A 20,236-nucleotide genomic window follows, 5' to 3' on the forward strand; every position below is an offset into this window, starting at 1 on the left:
GCGACTCCGGTGAGGAAAAACCCCAGAACTTCCGGTTCAGGGTTCAAGAATTCGAGCTTAGAATAATTGTTATACTTGGCTTTATTTTTATCTGATTTTTACATGTTTGAGCCTAATTTGCTAAATGTCGCTTTTACCGCTTTGATATTGTTTGGACTGTAATATAAATTGGTACGAAACCCTTTTCTCTCTGAGTCTTCTAAATCATTTGGGAAGTGTGCACTTCGTGTAACTTCTTTTCTATTAGAGTCATATCCCAATTTTAGAACGAGGTTCGGACAAGTTGCAAAGCCGGTGAAGCTTCTGTATTCCCGGTACGCTGCCCCCCCTCCCCGGCTCGAGCTGTCTGCTCGGCTAAGCCAGGTCTAGAACAATACACCCAGATTTTTAAACCTAGTATAACATAGCCTCATGTCGGATCCCTAGTAGGAACTTTTATTTGCATCACGTGCATTTGACTTTGGGGACTCAACACGGGGGGTTGGGTCCGTCTAGGATAAGTGTACCCAAATTAAAAAGACCATCCTAATGCATCTTACGCGCTACTTGCGCATTTGTTTGATTCGACTTGCATGTTGACCAACTTCTAGAATAAAGCAAGAAAATAAAAGAAAAAAGAAAAAAAAAGAAAATCAAAAAAAAGTGAGAGGTAGGTATTTAGAAAATTCTGAAACTCTGTCGAAATTTTGAAAAAAAAAGTCATTTCAAAATGAACCCAAAATATTCAAGTGTCATGTTTCTCTGTTCCGTCAAAACTAACCGAATCTGATTCTCACCGGATGTGAGATAAGTAGGCAACCCTCGTTGGTTCCGACCCCAATTTTCAAAAAAATAATCCAAAAATATTTTTCTTTATTTCCTTCTTTAGAAATCTTTCCTTAGAAAATGCAAAAAAAGAAGAAGTTTTCTTTAAACTCAAAAAAGTTGTTTCTTTCTTTCTGAAGTCTTTCATACAGAAAAGTGAAACAATGAAAAAACTTTGTCACGACCCTAAATTCGGACCCGGTCGTGAAGTGCCTCTCGTGAAGACAAGGCTAGCCGACACTTCCCATATCCAATTATTAACAGTTAAACCATAAGAAATAAATCTAAAGCATGATAAGATAATCCAAAGTTAACAGATAATAGCATAATTCGCAGAAAATAACCCAACACAGCCTGATACCTAGGTGTCACTAGTCATGAGCATCTAGCAAAATGGAATACTCCAAATATAACTACAGAGTTTAATACAAAAAAACCAAGAACATGAAGGACAAAGATAGGGAAGAGCTCCGAGCTGCAAACACCAACAGCTACCTAGAGACTCCTCGGATCCGCCTGAGCCGGAAATGATCAGCACTCGGGAGCGGGACTAGATACACCTAAATCTGAACATAGGATGCAGGGAGTAAAGTGAGTACTCCAACTCAGTAAGTAATAATCATAAATAAAGACTGAAAGCAGGAAATCACGTAAGGCACAAAGCATGCTATAATAAAGTAGTAAAACCATTTAAAACAGTAAACCAGTGAAAGATAGGTAAAATTCTTTAACTCAAAATTTACTTAATGAAAAGCCTTTTTCAAAAATTACGCATGGTAATTGACAGGAAATTAAGAAAAAGATAAACACATAAAGGTTCACCCCTCGGGCACAGTACCAACAAATCCGCCCCTCGAGCAATATCTCAGAACAGTACCAGCCCCTCGGGCTCAATCTTAGAACAGTACCAACCCCTCGGGCTCAATCTCAGAATAGTACCAGCCCTCAAGCTCAATCTCAGAACAGTACCAGCCCCTCAAGCTCAATCTCAAAACATAATGGGTACTCGCGCTCACTAGGGGTGTACAAACTCCTAGAGGGGCCCCTTATGGCCCAAGCGCAATATCAAGCCACCTCGTGGTATCATCACTAGGCCCTCGGCCTCATATCAATCAAGCCATCTCGTGGCATACATATCTCAGGCCCTCAGCCCCATAATCAGTATCAAATATTTCCTCACAACATAGGCTCTCGGCCTTACTCAGTCAAAAATCCTCACAAGCCACTCGGGCAGTAGTAAAACATATTTCTCAACCCAAAATATCATTTAAAAGATCATTTAAGTATTAAAATAGAGTAAACATGGCTGAGTACGAAAACAGTGAAATATAACATGACTGAGTTCAAGTATAAAGTCAAAACAGTGAGCAAATACCAGTAAAAATCCCGGAAGGGTTCAAATAGTTGGCACAAGGCCCAAATATGGCATTCAGCCCAAATCATGATGATAGCAAATAGATTTCAGTCAAATACGCGATAAAATAGTCATCCGGAACGGACTAAGTCACAATCCCCAATAGTGCATGACCCCACGCTCGTCATCAAGCGTGTGCCTCACCTCAATATAGCACTACGATGTGTAAGTCCGGGGTTTCATACCCTCAGAACATCATTTACAATCATTACTCACCTCGAACCGATCAAATCTCTAGCTCGCAATGCCTTTGACCCTCGAATCGGCCTCCACCACATTGCATCTATCCAAAATAAGAACAAGGACGTCAAAATATGCTAAGGGAACGAAGCGCAAGCGAAAATAATCAAAATACGACACAAATCCCGAAATTACCAAAACCTGACCCCCGGGTCCACGTCTCGGAATTCGATAATTTTTACATCAATAGATTCCTTATTTCCCCACGAATTCATACATATCAAAAGTTCTGAAATCTGACCTTAAATGGTCCTTCAAATCCACAATCAAAGGTCTAAATTTCCATGCCCTAGTTCTTCAATTTTTTACTTAATTTCCATGATTTTACTAGGTGGAATTCACATTAGGATCGAGTTTTAAGTCCAAGAATCTTACCTCCAAATGATTCCCCTTGAATCCCTCTTCAATCCCCTTCAAAAGGCTCCAAAAACGACCAACAATGGAAGAAATAAACCCCACATTCGCGGACAAGACAACCTTTTAAACCTTCTGCCTAGGCCTAATTTCCTTCATCACGAACGCGGTCAAAGCCTCGCATTCACGAAGCACAAAAATGACTTTGACCAAAAATCCTCTACGCGAACGCGACATGCCCATCGCGAACGCAATGAATCCTCAGCTTGACCCTTCGCAAATGCACTCTCTCACCAACGAACGTGATGAACAAAACACCTCAAAAACCCAGCTGGCCATTTTCCTCTATGCAAATGCATAGCAGTCCTCGCGAACGCGATGAATTGTTTTGTATACCTTCGCGAATGCAGAGGCTCCCTCACGAACGTGAAGGCCAAGGACTCAGCCTTCTCTAGCTAACCCTTCGTGATCGTGGCTCCCCACTCGCGAACGCGAAAGGTATTTGTCTGCAACACTGAGCAGCAGATTTCTGCAATTCCAAACTTCATAAAATGGTCTAATTGACCACCCGAAACTCACCCGAGGCCTCGGGACCTCAACCAAACATGCCAATATATCACATAACCTCATTCAAACTTGTTCCAACATTCAGAACGCTCAACATCGAAACACCCAATTCATATCAGATTCAAGCCTAAGAATTCCAAAATCTTCTAATTTACTCTTTTGATCAAAAACCCAACCAAACCATGTCCGAATGACCTGAAATTTTGCACACATATCTCAAATGACACAATAGAACTACTGCAACTCACGGAATTTCATTCCGACCTCTATATAAAAATATCACCTACCAACCGAAAATCGCCAAAATATCAACTTCGCCAATTCAAGCCTAAATCTATTCTGAACCTTTAAAACTCATTCTGATCACGCTCCTAAGTCATAAATTATCTCTCGATCCTAACCGAACCATCGAAACTCACATTCGAGCCCTCTAACACATAAGTCAATATCCGGTTGACTTTTCCCACTTAAGCTTCCTTAAAAGAGACTAAGTGGCTCAAACCTTACCAAAATCATTACGGATTCGATCCGACCAATCCGATACCACATAAAACGGATAAACGAAGCATAAAGAAGCAAAAATGGGGAAAACAGAGCAGTAACTCATGAGACGACTGGCCGGGTCATCACAAAATCAAGGTCCAAAATACGGATTTCCTTCATTTTGAAGTATTTTTCCAAAAATAAAACCAGAAACAGAAATCCAAAAATATTCTTTTCTTCTTTAGAAGTTTTTCTTTTGTAAATGTCCATAAAAATTGAGAAATAAAAATCCAAAAATATTTTTGCTTTTCTTTGAAAGTACTTTCGTAAATTAAAAAAGAGAAAAAAAACTCTCAGAAATCCAAATTATTTTTCTTAAAAAGTCCCTCTTTAGAAAACTAAGAGGCAACATCTAAAATCCTAAAATATTTTCTTTCTTCTTTAGAAAAAGAGAAAATAAATGAAAATTCAAACAAAATTATTTTTCTTTTACTTTTGAAATTCCCAAAGTTCCAATCAAGAAAAAAGGAATTTTTAAAAGTATTTCTTTAAAAAATAAAAGAAAGATCAAAATCAAAAATCAAAAAATAATATATTTCCTTTCTTCTTTTAAAGCATTTTTTTAGAAAATTCCAAAAGAAATAAAAAAATCAAAAATCAAAAGTGTTTTTTTGCCTTAAAGCTTTCATAGTCTGAGTTTTATAAAAAGTAAAAAAAAAGAGAGTTAGTTTATTTACTCCATTCTCGATCTTCCCGAACTACGCAAAATCTGATTCATGCGGCGTCATGATACGTAGGCAATCCCCTATCGGATTCGATCATAACTATAAAATAAAACTGAGTGAAAAATAATTTGACAAAAAAAGAGAGAAAGAAAAAAAAATTGATTGAGTGAAAAAGAGCGAGAAAAAAAAGAGCGACAAGAAATAAAAAGTGACAAACAAAAAGAGAAAAAGAGAGTGCAAAAAATAAAAGAACGGCAAAAACGAGATGAAAAAATCAAGAGTGATTAAAGAGAGGCAGAAATGAAGAAAAGAGGAACAGAGTGAAAAGGGTTAGTTAAGGGCGGGATGAAACATGCAACAGTTGAAACACATGGTAGAAATGTTTAACTGTTTAGGCGTATTGTATCCAAAAATGCGATTTCCTATCTGTTAAGCGTCTCAAAACTAACACGGTTGTTCGATGTGCAAACTAGCCAAGTTTTGGTGGTTGGTTTTGTTGGTTGTTTAGCTTTCCCTCCTTCACAAGATCCAAAGGCACAGATGGCCTCCGCAAGCAATCTACCAATCATCGGTTCTGAGGATAGCCCGGCATCGGCTATTCTATTGCTAGAATCAGCAGTTGTTGAAGAGAATAAGATGTTGCGTCTCACCATATTGAAAATGAGGGACGCCTGGTCTAACGGTAGGGAATCGCCAAGTGCAATCCCTGGGTTCCTTGAATTGATCCCCAGGTCAGGTGAGGTTACAAACGCCCCTGTGCCCAACCCACTCATCCCATGAGGGCACTCTCCGATGCCCTCCAATGATCCTGGCAGGCCTTTTGTGGTTCACCCCCAGGCACCGGCTTCAAGGGAACCGCCTCCAATGTTCATCTTTCAGGGTCCATAGCTTCAACCAAAAATAACATATGTGACCCCGTACTCTTTCACTCAACCTCTACAATATGATCTCTCGATGGAACTATAAAAGGTTGTTAAAAATCCCGAGCAAGAGGAAATGGCTCGGAAGATGAAGAGCCTGGAACAAAGCCTAAAAAATATGCAAGGTCTGAGTGGCCAAAAGAGTGTCTCATACTCTGACCTCTGTATGTTTCCCCATGTCCACTTGCCAACTGGCTTCAAGATACCAAAATTTGAAACGTACGACGGGCATGGAGACCCCCCAATCGCTCACCTGAAATGATATTGTAACCAGTTAAGAGGCGTTGGTGGAAAAGAGGAGCTGGTAATGGCCTATTTTGGGGAAAGCCTCACCGGAATCGCTTCTGAGTGGTATACGGATCAAGAAACTACCCATTGGCACGTGTGGGACGATATGGCCCGAGACTTTGTCCGCCAGTTCCAATATAATGTGGACATCACTCCCGACAGAAACTCTTTGTCCAATATGAAAAAGAAAACCGCGAAAAGCTTTCGCGAATATACTATCAAATGGTGTGAGCAAGCTGCCAGGGTAAAGCCTCCAATGGACGAAATTGAAATGGTCACGGTCTTTCTACAGGCCCAAGAGGCGGACTACTTCCAGAACATGATGTCCGCTATGGGAAAGTTGTTTGCTGAGGCTATCAAAATTGGGGAGATGGTAGAAAGTGGGCTAAGAACGGGCCGAATCTTGAGTCATACTATTTTTAAAGACACATCACCAGATCTTCAAAATGGTTCGGAGGGTTTGATGAACCGAAATGGGAGTGAGGAGGGAGCCATGATGGTTTCAAGTTCGAGTGGAGCCTGCAGGCCATTCAGCCAGTCATATGTGTTTTCTATGGTCCCGCCACACTATTATCCCCTTCAAGATGATGTTTATGCCATGGCACTGCCTCCCTATGCGGTTATGAGCGCACAATCTTACACCCAGCCACAACATTATACACAAAATCGAGCTCCAACTCCCAGAAATGCCCATCATTACCAAGCTCCATATAATCCTTAACCAAATGATCCCAAAAACAATCCTCGCCCAAGAGAGCCTTTAAAAAAGAATCAGTTCACCCTTATTGGTGAATCGTATTCAAGCTTGTTACAAAAGCTAATCAAGCTAAATCTATTGCAGCCAGTGGCCCCGAACCGGCCGAACCTCGAGTCCCCCTCACATCGAGCTAATGCTATATGTGAATACCACTTTGGAGCAGTGGGACATAGTACAGAGGACTGTTTGACCCTCAAAAGGGTAGTTGAAGATTTGATTGAAGCTGAAAGAATCGTTTTCCGGGATGAAGAAGCTCCTGATATGATGAACAATCTGTTGCATGCCCACAACACTGGGCCAATAGTCGAAATGATTTGTGAAGCTGAGGAATTTGATCCGGCATTGAAGGCCATTGCAGCCATTGTCGAGACAGAAGAAGAGCCAAAAAATGGTCTCCAAGCATGAAAGTTCCTCATCAGACGGGAGTCTTAGTAGCCAGTCTTGTTATCCTTTCTACGTCCGGATTATCTCAGGGTGTGATCCAGATGTTTTACCTTATTGTCTTACTTTCTGGTGTAAACCCTTCTATCTTCAAAAAATTGAAAGAAAAAGAAAAAAAATCAAAAAATCAAAAATCAAATGAAATTAATATTTCATTGTCTAGGAATATCTCTTTTATTAATATTGTCATTATTCTTTCTTATTCTCTCTTTAGTTCTGTTAAATGCAAATTTCAACAACATGACATGCTTGCAGACTTCATGTTCAGATCCTAAAACGCTGTCAGACTTCGAAATAATGAATCAAGAATTAGATTTCAATGAACATAAGTTTAAGGAAATAAAACAAAGAGTTAGAACAACTAAAAGAAAATTCGCTCCAGATTGGAAAGACCCATACAAATAAGGGTACTGCCAAAGAGAGCGTTGTACCTGGAAAATATCGAAGGAAATGTCCTGAAACAACTGTCAATGCAAATGCAGCCAAAAGGTACAATGATTGATCCTCCATATAATATTAATATTCTCCGATTGGGATGACGAAGGCTTTCATTCTCCCTACCCAAATACCATTAACCTTTTTGTAAACCATTTGAGCCGGTTACTCTTCTTTGATTACCCTCTTTGGAACCAGAAAGTGTTACAAACAAAACAAAATTGAAAAACAAAAATGAAATGAAAATTGAAAAAAAAAAAGATACAAAAAAGGGAAAGAAAAGGCAAAAAGAAAATGAAATGAAAAAAGAGAAAAAATGAGGAAAAAGAAAGATAAAACAAAAACAAAACAAAAAAACAAAAGAAAATCAAAAAAATAAAGTTCCATGAACTACGTTCGACTTTATTCCGAAAGGATACGTAGGAATCCTCTCTCTGGGGTTCAGTCACACCAAATAAAAATCAACATTTCCCCAAAAAGTGAAACTGGGGCAGAAGTTATAATGGTTCGGCGATGGTTCGCCTGAAAGGTTCCAAAGTTGTAATTCAATCCAAATTCTTTTTACCCAAAATATTGTTCAAGTCATTCCGATCAATCAGTGAGAATGTTCAAGAATCAGATAACACAAATATTTGGATTCAACACAACCAAAATGAGGGAAATAAAATGAGAGAGTCTTATTGGTGAAAACCCACACGGGCACCATAAGGCGACAGTAAGCAGAGAAATTAAAAATGAGAGGGTCTTGTTAGTGAAAACTCACAAAGAGCACTATAAGGCGATGGTGAAAAAAGAAATGACAAAGGTCAGCTCGTGAAAAGCCGCAAAGGGCACCCCTGATCGAAAAGAGGATCTTCACAGCCATCGGCACCGACAGAGTCCTGTCAAGGTTTCTCAATTTTGAGGCAAAAGTTGTGATGAATTTCTGAGAGTAGGACGGTTTACAGAGATCAAACATCCAGTCCAAAAGGCATGTCATGTTCATTGAAGTCCGCATGTACTCCAAATAAGTCCTTCTATCCTTTCCCCGAAAGGGACACTTCTTGTTTTAAACTCATTCTCCATTCCATAGTTTGTTTTCTTTGAATCTCTTTCGGTCTAACTCTGTTCCGAAACTAAGACAAGGAAAGGATGGTAAGACTGATTTATAGGATTCTCATTTGATACAAGCTAATATGCAAAAGGCACTCAACCTCGTTGGGAGAATCAAGTCGATCTCGACCTGCCATGGTGACTGATGTTTTGAAATTGAAAAACTCTTGAAAAGGGAAATCAAAGTTAAATGCCCACAAAAACAAAATGAAATTAAAAAAAAAAGTTGAGTCCCACGTAGCTGACCGTCTTGGCAAAGGTTTGAAAAGCCAAGGTAACCCAAATGCTCTGTAATTGAAGTTGGAACAAAGAAGCCAGAAATGAAAGGCCTATAAGGGCAAAATAAAGTTGGAAAAGGTTAAGTCCCACGCGACTAGCCGTTGCAGCAAAGTTTGAGGAGCAAAAAGTTCCCCAATGCTCCGAAGAAAAGAAAAGAAAAAGAAAAAAAAGAGAAAAAAATGATGAAAATGAAAAATAAAAAAGAAAAGAAAAGGGAAAGGCCTACGAAGGCAAAATAAAGTCGATAAGGTTGAAGTTCCACCGACCAACCGTCGTGGCAAAGTTTGGAAAAACCAGAGGTTCTCCAGGGCCTGAAATAAAATCAGTTCTCAGGGAACAAGCAGTTGCAGTTGAGATCTTCATCAAGGAAGTCGAGCTGAGATCAAGTGATTGGAACAGTCAAGGCCACAAAACCAATCACCGCTTCAAACTAACAATTGTTCTTTGTTTGAAAACATGAAACAGGTACAATCCAAAGCAAAGCAAGAAGCAGGTGCAACCAAAGAGAAACTGCGCAAGGGCTAGAAATAGTTTTGCAGCAATAATCAGTCCAAAAGGGAATCCTCCTCCGAATTCTTTCCTACATTTTTACTCATTTTAAAAGAAGAAGAAGAAGAATAAGAAGAAGAAGAAGAAGAAGAAGAAGAAGAAGAAGAAAAAAAAATTCAAAATCATGGTAGCCTAGGGTCTCCAATCTCTAGCTACGTTATTCCAACATAGGATCTTATTCCCTAGTCGCTGCCAGCATAACCTGGTAGTCTTTTCCAATATAAGGTCTTATTCCTTAGTCCTTGCCAGCATAACCTGGTAATGTTTTCCCACATAGGGTCACATTCCCTAGTCACTGGCAGCATAACCTGGTAGTCCTTTTCAGTATAGGGTTACACTCCCTAGTTGATCCCCGGCATAACCCGAGGACCTTTTATTTTCCGTCATAACCCCAGGACTTTCCCTGCATAACCCCTAGACCTCCCCGGCATAACCCGATGACTTTCCCGGCATAACCCATGGACCTCCTCGGCATAACCCGAGGACCTTTTTCTTTTCTGGCATAACCTGATGACTTTCCCGGCATAACCTGTGCACCTCATCGGCATAACCCGAGGACCATTTTCTTTTCCACCATATCCCGATGACTTTCCTGGCATAACCCGTGGAACTACCCGGCATAACCCGAGGACCTTTTTCTTTTCTAGCATAACCTGATGACATTCTCGGCATAACCCGAGGGCCTTTTTCTTTTTCGGCATAACTCGATAACTTTTTAGGCATAACCCGAGGACCTTTTTCTTTTCCGGCATAACCCGATGACTTTCCTGGCGTAACCTGTGGACCTCCCCGGCATAACCTGAGGACCTTTTTCTTTTCCAGCATAACCCGATGACTTTCCCGGCATAACCCGTGGACCTCCCCGGCATAACCCGAGGATCTTTTTCTTTTCCGACATAACCTAATGACTTTCCCGGCATAACCCTTGGACCTCCCCGGCATAACCCGAGGACCTTTTTTCTTTCCGGCATAACCTGGTCATTTTTCCAGCATAACCTGGTAATCTTTCCAACTTAGGGCCCCGATTCCTAGTTGATTTCATTATAGATGTAGGGTTCCACTCCCTATTCTCTTTTTCCAAAGGATACACAATCCTGATTTTATTGCTTTCAATAAAGAAATAGTTTAGATTTTGTTACAATAACTCACGAAATTTTTCTAGTGAAAACTGGGGCAGAAAAATTTCATTCGTTTGTTTGCTTTGGTGCACAAGGTTTGAGATGACCAAAAGAAGAATTCTCGACCCAAATAAAATAAAATAAAAAGAAATAATAAAATAAGTTGAACTCAAGGTGCAAAAGGTGAGAAAAGATGCGGACTACTCAAAATTTGATTGAAGTCACAAGCTTCGCATGTCCCGCCTTGATCCGAAAAGCTGAAGAAGAATAAACCAGCAGTTGCAGCTAACGAGCATCAAGATTCAGATCAGAGTCTACAGGAAGAACCATCCAAGACTCAAGATCAAGCTTCAGAAGATTTATAGATAGGAATCTTGTAACTCGTAGCTGAAAGTCTTAGCTAGTTTAGTTTTTCATTTTTCATTTTTCATTTTGGTGTAATAAGAAACCCAGCAAGTAGAAACAAGCAGCAACAGCAGTGAAATCACAGCTTCTCGGTAGTCCCAGCTACCAAAACTTCCAGAACTACACCGACCTAATTCCTTTATAGCCAAGGATATGTAGATAACTTTTGAAGCAAGATTCGGTCAGACTCTTTCAAAAGATGCTTCTCATGGAGTTTCGAACCGGTAAAAATTCCTCATAATTGCTCATTTTATCTTTGCCCAAAAACTCTTCGTGTTTCCGAGCAAAGAGGGGCAGCTGTGAGCATGTAATTTTTGCCCTATACGAAATACTCCTATAAAATCCCAAGAAAATAGATTTTCTGTTAATTATTTGCCATTTTAGGAATTTTTGTAGAATTTTTTTTAATTGTTTGCATTTTTGTGCATGTTTAAGTTTTATTTAAAACATGAAAAATACCATGCATTACATTTACGATTTGTTTTTACGTTTTTAGGATTAATTAGTAATTATTTGTTTTATAAAATGAAAATCACAAAAATGCTTCATTTTTACACTTTTCCTTTTATTATTAGGTTATTGATTTTTCTCTTTTAATTTAGGATTAAGTAGCTTTTATAATTTCTGTAATTAGTTAATTAGTTTAATTTCACATTTTTAGATAATCTAGGATTTTAATTTTAGTATTTTTAATTAAAGAAAAAGAAAAAGAAAAAAGATAAGAAAAGAAATTGAAGAAAAGATTTCATTGGATATTGGGCTAGTCCTTGTACCCAAATTAGGCCCAATTTTTCCTACCTAGCCCAAAAACCAAACCTACCCGCCAGCCCGTGACCCGGATTGGCACTTTAAAACCCCACTTTCCTAAAATCTAGGGCTACACTTTACCCTAAAACCATTACCCCTAAAACGGCGCTGCTCTTCTTCTCGAATGGAGACCTTATCAGAAAAATCAAAAAAAATAGACCCCCCCCCCCCTTCGTTCTTCATCATCACCAAATAGACCTTTCATTTCCAAACCAAAAAATGGAACCTTACCTCCACACTCTCGTCGCTCAAATACACACACATAAATGACTGAAGCAAAGCTAAAAAAGAAAATTCAAAGAAAGATCTGAAAATCACAAAGCTTGAAAACAAAGAAGAACTGAGATTTCTAAAAGAAGTTTGAAGAAAAATTAATTTCGAAATTCAATTCCTCTTTTTATGGTTTGTACGAGATGTGGAAGTCGATTTCATGGGTCTGAAATTCTGCTGCTCTACTATTGATTCACTGTATTGCTGAGCTCCATCTTCGGAGTATTTTGGTTGTTATTCGATTTTTGAAGTTGTTTCACTTGCCGCTAGGTATGTGATTGCTCACTTTGTAATCTTCCCTTAATTGTATGAATGAAGACTTGAACTGTTTTGCTAAATCTATGTTTGATTTTTGTGTGTTCATTATGGTTGGCTACTAGATTCCTCTACATCTGATTTGTTTGGTTTAAGTGTTTAAATTTAAAGATTTAAGTTGGATATTAGTGATTGTTAGGAATGCCTTGAAGCTTAGTCAACGAATTATTCTGAATTGTTTTGGCTGTGTAGTTGAACTTTCTCTCATGTCTAAATTCTCGGCCACTGTAAATAATTATTCATCTAGGATACTTAACAAAAGTATAGAGTAAATCTCAAAATTTATACTCTGGGTCTGTTTAACTGTTTTTATGAACATTATGATTCTCATTGTCAAGATGCTAGCGGAACCTGATATAAACGTTGTTGCGTGTTGCTACCGAATCTTTAGGAGCATTTTAATTTCCAAACTTCTAGGCAAAAGTGGTGAAAATAAAAGGCTACAGTTAGAAGAATTCTATCTCGTAGGAAATACACTAATTTAGTATGTTTATGTGGGATTTACGTACTTTTTAGTTAATAGGAAGAATTTTAGGCAGTAATTTGTTGATATTTGCCATTTCCTGCGTATTTTAATCAGATTTCCTCTCTATTGGAATCTTGTATACTCTTATTTACGTCAATTTGTTAGTAATGAATGAGAAGGAAAAATATTCCCTTTAGTGTTCCATACAGAGAACTTTTTGTGTAGAGGGGGGTTTGAATTTGCCTCAAGTACTGTGTGCTTAGGATTGTTATCGAAAGAATTGACGCAAGTCACAGACTATGGTCATTGGGAACTATTTGTGTGTTTGAAGCAAAATGTTTGGACTTAGCTATTTAGCCCATTCACAACTGTCAATATTAATCTAGTAAATCATATGAACATCCATAGTTTGCCTTAATTGAGTACAAATCTTTTAAAATGAATTGAGGCATGCCATCTACAAATGAATCCTATAATCCATAGCCATCACATAAATAAAAAAAAACTAGTGTATAAAACACTTTGAACATTCGTAATTTGTGTTAGGCACGTTTATAATAAATTATTATGGCTATGGGTACGGTTCCCGTAACATAATTATGATATCTATCGGGGGTGCATTTCATGTAACCCGATCATAACAACTTCGAATGTTAATAAAACAAACATATCGCGAACCGCGCGTGCATTTCATGTAGCGTGGTTTAAGACGTGTTTTAAATAATATTGAATCTTCCTAAAAGTGGTTTAAATTAATTAAAAGCGGTTATAAAGCTAAAATGCACAATAGGTTAAAATATGTAATAAATCGGATAATAGGCCAACTTTAATAGTTTAAGCAACCGTGCTAGAACCATGGAACCCGGAAATGCCTAACACCTTCTCCCGGGTTAACAGAATTCCTTATTTAGAATTTCTGATTCGCGGACTTTTAAATAAAGTCAAAAATTTCCTCGATTTGAGATTTTAAAATAAACCGGTGACTTGGGACACCGGATAAATTATTTCTAGTGGCGACTCTGAAAAATAAATAAATAATCCCATTTGGAATAATGTCACTTTAATTGGAAAAACTCCCTTATATCCCCTCTTGTGGTGGTAAAAAGGAGGTGTGACATACACAATCCGGTGGGAGCTTCATACTCACTTCTTATGAGGCTGGTACTCTTCTTCCTGGCTTTATCGTAGAGACGTTATAGAATATGGCTATTGTGCTATCTCTTTTGTACCTCTGATATTAAGAGTGATCTGATATGTTCTCAATCACGATTTCTATGATGTTCTGGGTCCAATAATCAGACTCCTGGTTTACTTAGTTCATATAACTCTTTAGTTTTTTCTTCCCTCTGATAAACCTTTATGTAGACTTAAGTTATCTTCCGATCTGCGGCTCATGGTATTAGTTATTACCTTAGCCTTTCATGGACGTTATAAATATCCATGATACAATCTTCTAACAGTTCAATCCTTTGTCTATGACCTGGACTCCATTCTCTTTTTTTAACTTATATCAGAGTCTTCTACGGTTGTATAATTGTCAAAATATATGCTGTATGGATAATACTCTGAAGTCTTAAGCGCGTTCATAATGTAACTAACTCTTGATCATTGACCGAATAATTCCTTTCATTCCATCTCAGTTGTCTTTAAACATAGGCAATTACTTTTCCTGATCTTTCTACCCTTTTGTTACATGCATACTTAGTTTATTTAGTTCCCATGCATGCTGAAATTTTTGTGCAACTCATATGGTCTCAAATATTACTTTCGATTTTACTCCCGTTCATTAGCCACGGTAGGTGTCACTTTCTTTTGGAGTGCATACAATTTTGTAGTGAGACTATTTTTGCATGACCATTTCTCCTTCAAGTTACTATGTTTAGGTTGAAGCCTTCCTCCTTATTTCCTCAGCTAGTCTTTCATTGTAGTACTTAGGGAGGACCCTCTGACTCTTGTAAAGCTGTGAGCTTATTACATCGTATACTCGACGAAATTTTTGATGTCCTTCCTCGCCTATAATTATCCATAGTTACTTGCATCTACGACCTTGTGCTTGTAGGGTTATTTCTGTACTGATATTTGGACTGTCTTCCCAGTGGCACTCTCTTTTATTTATTTAACATTCATACGGTACCTTTAACTACCCCAACTCCTATTTGAATATTTTTCAAAGGTCATGATTATGGTGAGACTAAATTCCCCATGTTGGGGTTCACTATGTTTATCTTGCACGATCTATTTATTTGTCTGCATCCTCTTGTCTAGCCATAACTAGGCTTTTCCTGAATCAACTACTAACTACTCATTGGCCCATTCTCATATCAATAATCCACAGAATTTTTCTTGGGTTATTTCCTTTGTCTTAACTTACGTCTTGCTCTGGCTCCTTATTTATCAATAACATCTCGGGCAGGAACCCTTACTTCCTCTCCTTGACGTCGTGTTTGCATAATGTTCTGGAATTGTAGCATATCTGTAGGATTTGGATAAGTGCAATCTCATTCCTTTCTTAATTTTTTATCGCAATTTTTCTTTACTATTCCATAGTTACTAGAACCACTTAATTCTGGCTTAATGTCACATCACTCCATATTCCCCCCTGTAGGGGAGTACTAAGATTTAGTGCTATAATGATCTACGTATAGATGTTTTACCTCTTTATCTTTGGCATCTTTTCACATCATCGGTGACCCTTACTCGCCTTGCGGAAATCCTTCTGTACAAAGGATAACAAAATTCCTTACTCACGAGGGTGACACCTAGTATAACTGGCACACATAGTCCCTTACGCTTAGCTTTGCTCACATTGCTTACTTTAGGGAAGCGTCTTCCTGAATGACCTTTAAAGGTTATTCTTCTGTCGTCCATTCTATTATTGCCGGAACGTAATCTCTGAAATTCTCACAATGCCGACTATTATCAAATCACTCGATCCCTACTTAATGTTAAGTTTACCTTATACACTAGCCCATACTGATTTTTATTACTCAGAGGTCTAACTTTTCCTTCTGGTGATCATGTTAGAGTCACGAACTTATTTCTAAAATAAGGATATGACTTTATGGCCTATACTCTTTTGTTGTCTCAAGGTCTGTCACCTCATTTTTTTCCTTCCTTTGACTATAGACTCTGTAATGCTATCATTTTTATGATCTACCGTTGTCATCCATGTATCACATCTTACTCATAATGCTTCATTAACTCTTTTCTTATTTCCAGCTAACATTTCTGTCTATCACTTTATTCTGAAAACTTCGACAAGACATTCTTTTGCTTTTAGCTCCCCTTGCTCCATCCACTGGCTCTTCGGGTTGCCTAACATTCTCCCTCTACTAGGGCCGATGGAGCCATATTAAGGTAATTATTTCTCCTTTCTAGGCTTCCAGTACCTATCTTCATAGTTTTTTTTTTTGAACATTCTAGTATTCTTATCTAGCTTTACTATTCTAGAGTGCACCAGCTGGGTGTCTCAAGCAATCCATTCATCATTTTGGGTTACTCTAACCCCAACCGGATTTTAATATCCCGTCCTTCTCTTAAACCATATATGTTAGCTCCCATATAGCATAACATCGATAGGTCTGGCCATTTGTACATACCTCTGTTAACTGTTGAAGGTAACTCAAAATGCTTATATTTCTCTGCCTAATTTGTAAATACTGATAATCTTCATTAACTGGGTACCTCATACCCTTTTTCACCTTGCTTCTTTTGCTTGTTGAAACTTGTATCTAGCTTCTGAATCTCTCATTGCTTCTCACCATATTGGTGGATAGATATTATTTCCTTAAGGCTCCTTATCAAGAAGCTTACACGTCTTAGTACACACATGATTTGCTGAAGACCTCATATTTATTCATCACAAACATGATGCAAAATCGAGTTCCTCTGGGTTAACTCTTCCACAGCCATATTCAATCTCTTACCAACTGTCTTTTGGATGTAGGTATCATCTTATTACAAATAAAATTGAATTTAGGAATTTGAATTTCTACGACTGAGCTCTACCACACGATCTAGAGTAAGAAGAAAGAGTGACATTCCTAAATTCTCTGATATCACTTTTGTCAGACCCAAACCAATGGGCCGTGATTGGCACCTGGTGCCTTACTCAACTGAGTACCAACGTAACATATCTTTCGTATCACTCTATCATAGGTAAATAACCCAGAAAGGCGGTCATAAGATAACTAGAATAAACCATGAGGGAATGTTTGACATAAGATGATCCAACATGATATACTGACTTATACATATAACGTACGGGCCTATAAGGCCAAAATAATCACTCATATACTAAACATAGGCCGACAAGGCCATACAATCTTTCATAGACATGACATATGTCTATAAGCCTCTAAGAATACATAACTGTCACAAGGTCGGGACAGGACCCTGACATATCAATCAATACATGTCCAAAGCATACTAATCAAATAAGCAACTCCAGAGCAAATGGAGTGCACCAACACCTTCCGCTGAGTTGATAGCCTACTTGGAGGACTCTCAACCTGTCTATCGAGACCTGAGGGCATGAAACGCAATGTCCCCAAGCAAAATGGACATCAATACAAATAATGTACCGAGTATATAATGAATGCAAATCAGTAAATAATACACATAAGAGAAACATGGAGTAAAAGACTCAACATGTAAGTATGAATAGCTCTGTGAATCATTTAATATTTATAATGTCATGCATATGCGTATAAATGTCATATGATACATAAGTATTTGGGTACATAACATCATCTAGCCTCTGAGGGCATCCCATCATATCATCTCAGCCATTGTAGGCAAAATCATCAACGTATACCAGCTGATCAGGTGGTGGTACGTATATAACGCCGTAACCTTTTCCCATATCCCATATACATATAATATACGCGTATATAACGCCATCTATTCATGGGTCAAATGTACATGTATACATGAATGAAATGCATAAAAAGTACGTTAACAAGATTTCTCAGAATGTCATGAGATCAATATGCATTTGATTAATATTATGAAATAAACTTTATCAACTTACGCATTTTCTGAGACCCATGAATAGATGATAGAATAATATGACACATGGGGAATCAAGAACATATGCACTCCTAGTACTTCTATGAATAGAGTCATTTATGAAAGTTATGCATTTGCTCGTTCCGTATGTATCGTATGGATAATGCCAAAAGGAAAGAAGGGATAACCTTAACATACCTGAACCGATTCTCTTGAAAATCCTTCCAACACATGTCAAACGCGACAAAACATATAACGTCAGATCAAAGTAAGAAATAATCCATGTGATATTCTTGAGAAAGATTATACTGTGCTCTCTTAGAATCGCAATTCTCGTTGCTATTACCTTTTGTAGCATCATCCATCACTTAGCAAATACAAGCATCTCACTTAATAACTTAGGAATATTTTTTATAACTTGTGGGTTGTGGGCCCCACTTTGTAAGATGACTTGGCCAACAATTTCTTCTAAATATGCCACCTAATCTCTTAATTCAAAGAGTCATTGTTTGGTTGATCAAAAATGGCACTTGCTGCCACGTTGGGGTGCATTAAATTTTATCCAAAGATTTTAATTAATTAGTTAATCTCCCACGTAAAATTAATAATTACCCAATTATTCACATAATTAAGAATTATCTCAAATTACTTACAATACTACTCACTTTTAATACACATTATATGCTTTACTATCATGGTCATGTGGTACCTTGTATGGTACAAGTCCATAAATATCGGGCATTATAGCTTAGACCGTATTTTATCCCAAAATGTCAAACTTCGACGAAACTCATTTCCTTCGATTCACTCGCCCTTTCACCTTCACGAATTTATTTATCACTTATTTCAAAAAGCATAATACTTATAATCTCAAAATAATCTCATTTCCGAACTTACATCGATTAACTTACGACGAAACTTTAATGTACGAAAATGCGGGATGTACATCTCATTTTCGAGCTTTCATCAATTTATTTATAGTGTACTTTCAAGTACGAAAACATGAGGTGTAATAGAAGGAGCACTTCAACGTGCTATTCCAGCATGTTCTCTAAGAAGGCAACATAGTGGCAGATCTTTTAACTAACCTTGTGTTTTCTTTTGCAGGTACAATTGAGTTTCACTCTTTCTCTAAACTGCCAAGTGCAGGAAGTAGACTACTTAACATTGACAAGGCTCACTTACCTAACCTTAGGGTTAGGATAGCAAAAAGAAAAGAAACGGGTTGATGCTAGTTGATACTTTAACATTGCCTGCCTTGGCTATCTTAACTAGACTTTGTATGTTGTGGAGTTGCTTGCTAGTGGTATTAGCATGGTTACATGCTTAATCTGATGGTGGCTCTTCAATGTACGAAGCAATTACAGCAGGTAGGAGACCTTCTTCTATTGCATATGTGAGTACACAAAGTCACATACTGGTACGTGTACGTCTTCACACATGCAGTCATGCAAGTGGCATTCAAGATAACTGGATTACTACGTATTGGTACAAGTATTGGAAAATTTATAACATGCTGGAGGTGAGGTTCGTGACTGCACATTGTCAAATTGAAGTGAGGTTAGTTCGAGATCACGTGATCTCATTAGCAAAGGCTACATACTACACATATATGGGCAGAGTCTTTTAGACGGCTTCTAAGGAGTGGTGTAGACGTTGGAGTTTCACATTTTTCTTGTCCTTTGGAATGCAAAACTTGGAGCCTGGTGAGAGATTTATAGGTGCTACTGTGGGGTGTTTGCACTTGGCTTGTGAAGTTACATACACCATATTCCTATTGAAGTATTCGTCTGATGCTTATGTAATTGGTAGTTTAATTGTGTGACAATATTTATTCCTTATAGGAGGTTAGATCAATTGGTAGTAGTTGAACAATTTGTAAAATATGGACCCTATTTGGGATTAATTATATATATATAACTTAGCCACTAGGAAATGAGAGGAACATGAAATCAATAAGAAAAACCACATAATAATATAATACCAAGTCAAGAGTGGGGTAAATCTTCAAGTAAAATCAATGTTTTAGGTTGGGAGATCTTTAGCACCGATACACCACCATGATTATGACACGGAGACCGATCTCTGTCCGATCGGCTAAGCCGTCTCACCCTAATGTATGAGACTCAATATTGACCCACAACACCACTATGTGCGCGGCATAACGTCCGATCTCTGCCCGATCGGCTAAGCCGTCTCACCACAATGTCGTGTGGGTCAACATCGTCTTTGCTAGCTCTCAATTAAACTCATCCCATTTAAGGGGAATAATCTCAATATAATATAATGGTAATTTATCCCTCAATCAATCCCTACACCAGCACGTGTAGTTTCAGGCTTGGGTGTTTATGCCCCAGCCTTCCTCGGTGGCCTAACTATACTCCCAAAAACATCAATCATACAAATGAAATCACATTCGTTTCATTGCCTTTCATACTTTCTTTCATTTTAATGGCACTCTTGGCCACAATTGTAAATTATCATTCTTGGCACGATG

General features: G+C 38.1%; 1 long non-coding RNA gene across 1 annotated transcript; it reads left to right on the forward strand.

The window, feature by feature from the left end:
* Nucleotides 1–11,750: 11,750 nt before the first annotated feature.
* LOC107799212 (uncharacterized) lies at nucleotides 11,751–19,605 on the forward strand. The gene is made up of 2 exons (XR_001651085.2): nucleotides 11,751–12,218; nucleotides 18,847–19,605. It is a non-coding gene; the product is annotated as an uncharacterized LOC107799212 (long non-coding RNA).
* The last annotated feature ends 631 nt before the right edge of the window (nucleotides 19,606–20,236 follow it).

Source organism: Nicotiana tabacum, chromosome 16 (genome assembly GCF_000715075.1).
Source record: "Nicotiana tabacum cultivar K326 chromosome 16, ASM71507v2, whole genome shotgun sequence".
Lineage (NCBI taxonomy): Eukaryota > Viridiplantae > Streptophyta > Magnoliopsida > Solanales > Solanaceae > Nicotiana > Nicotiana tabacum.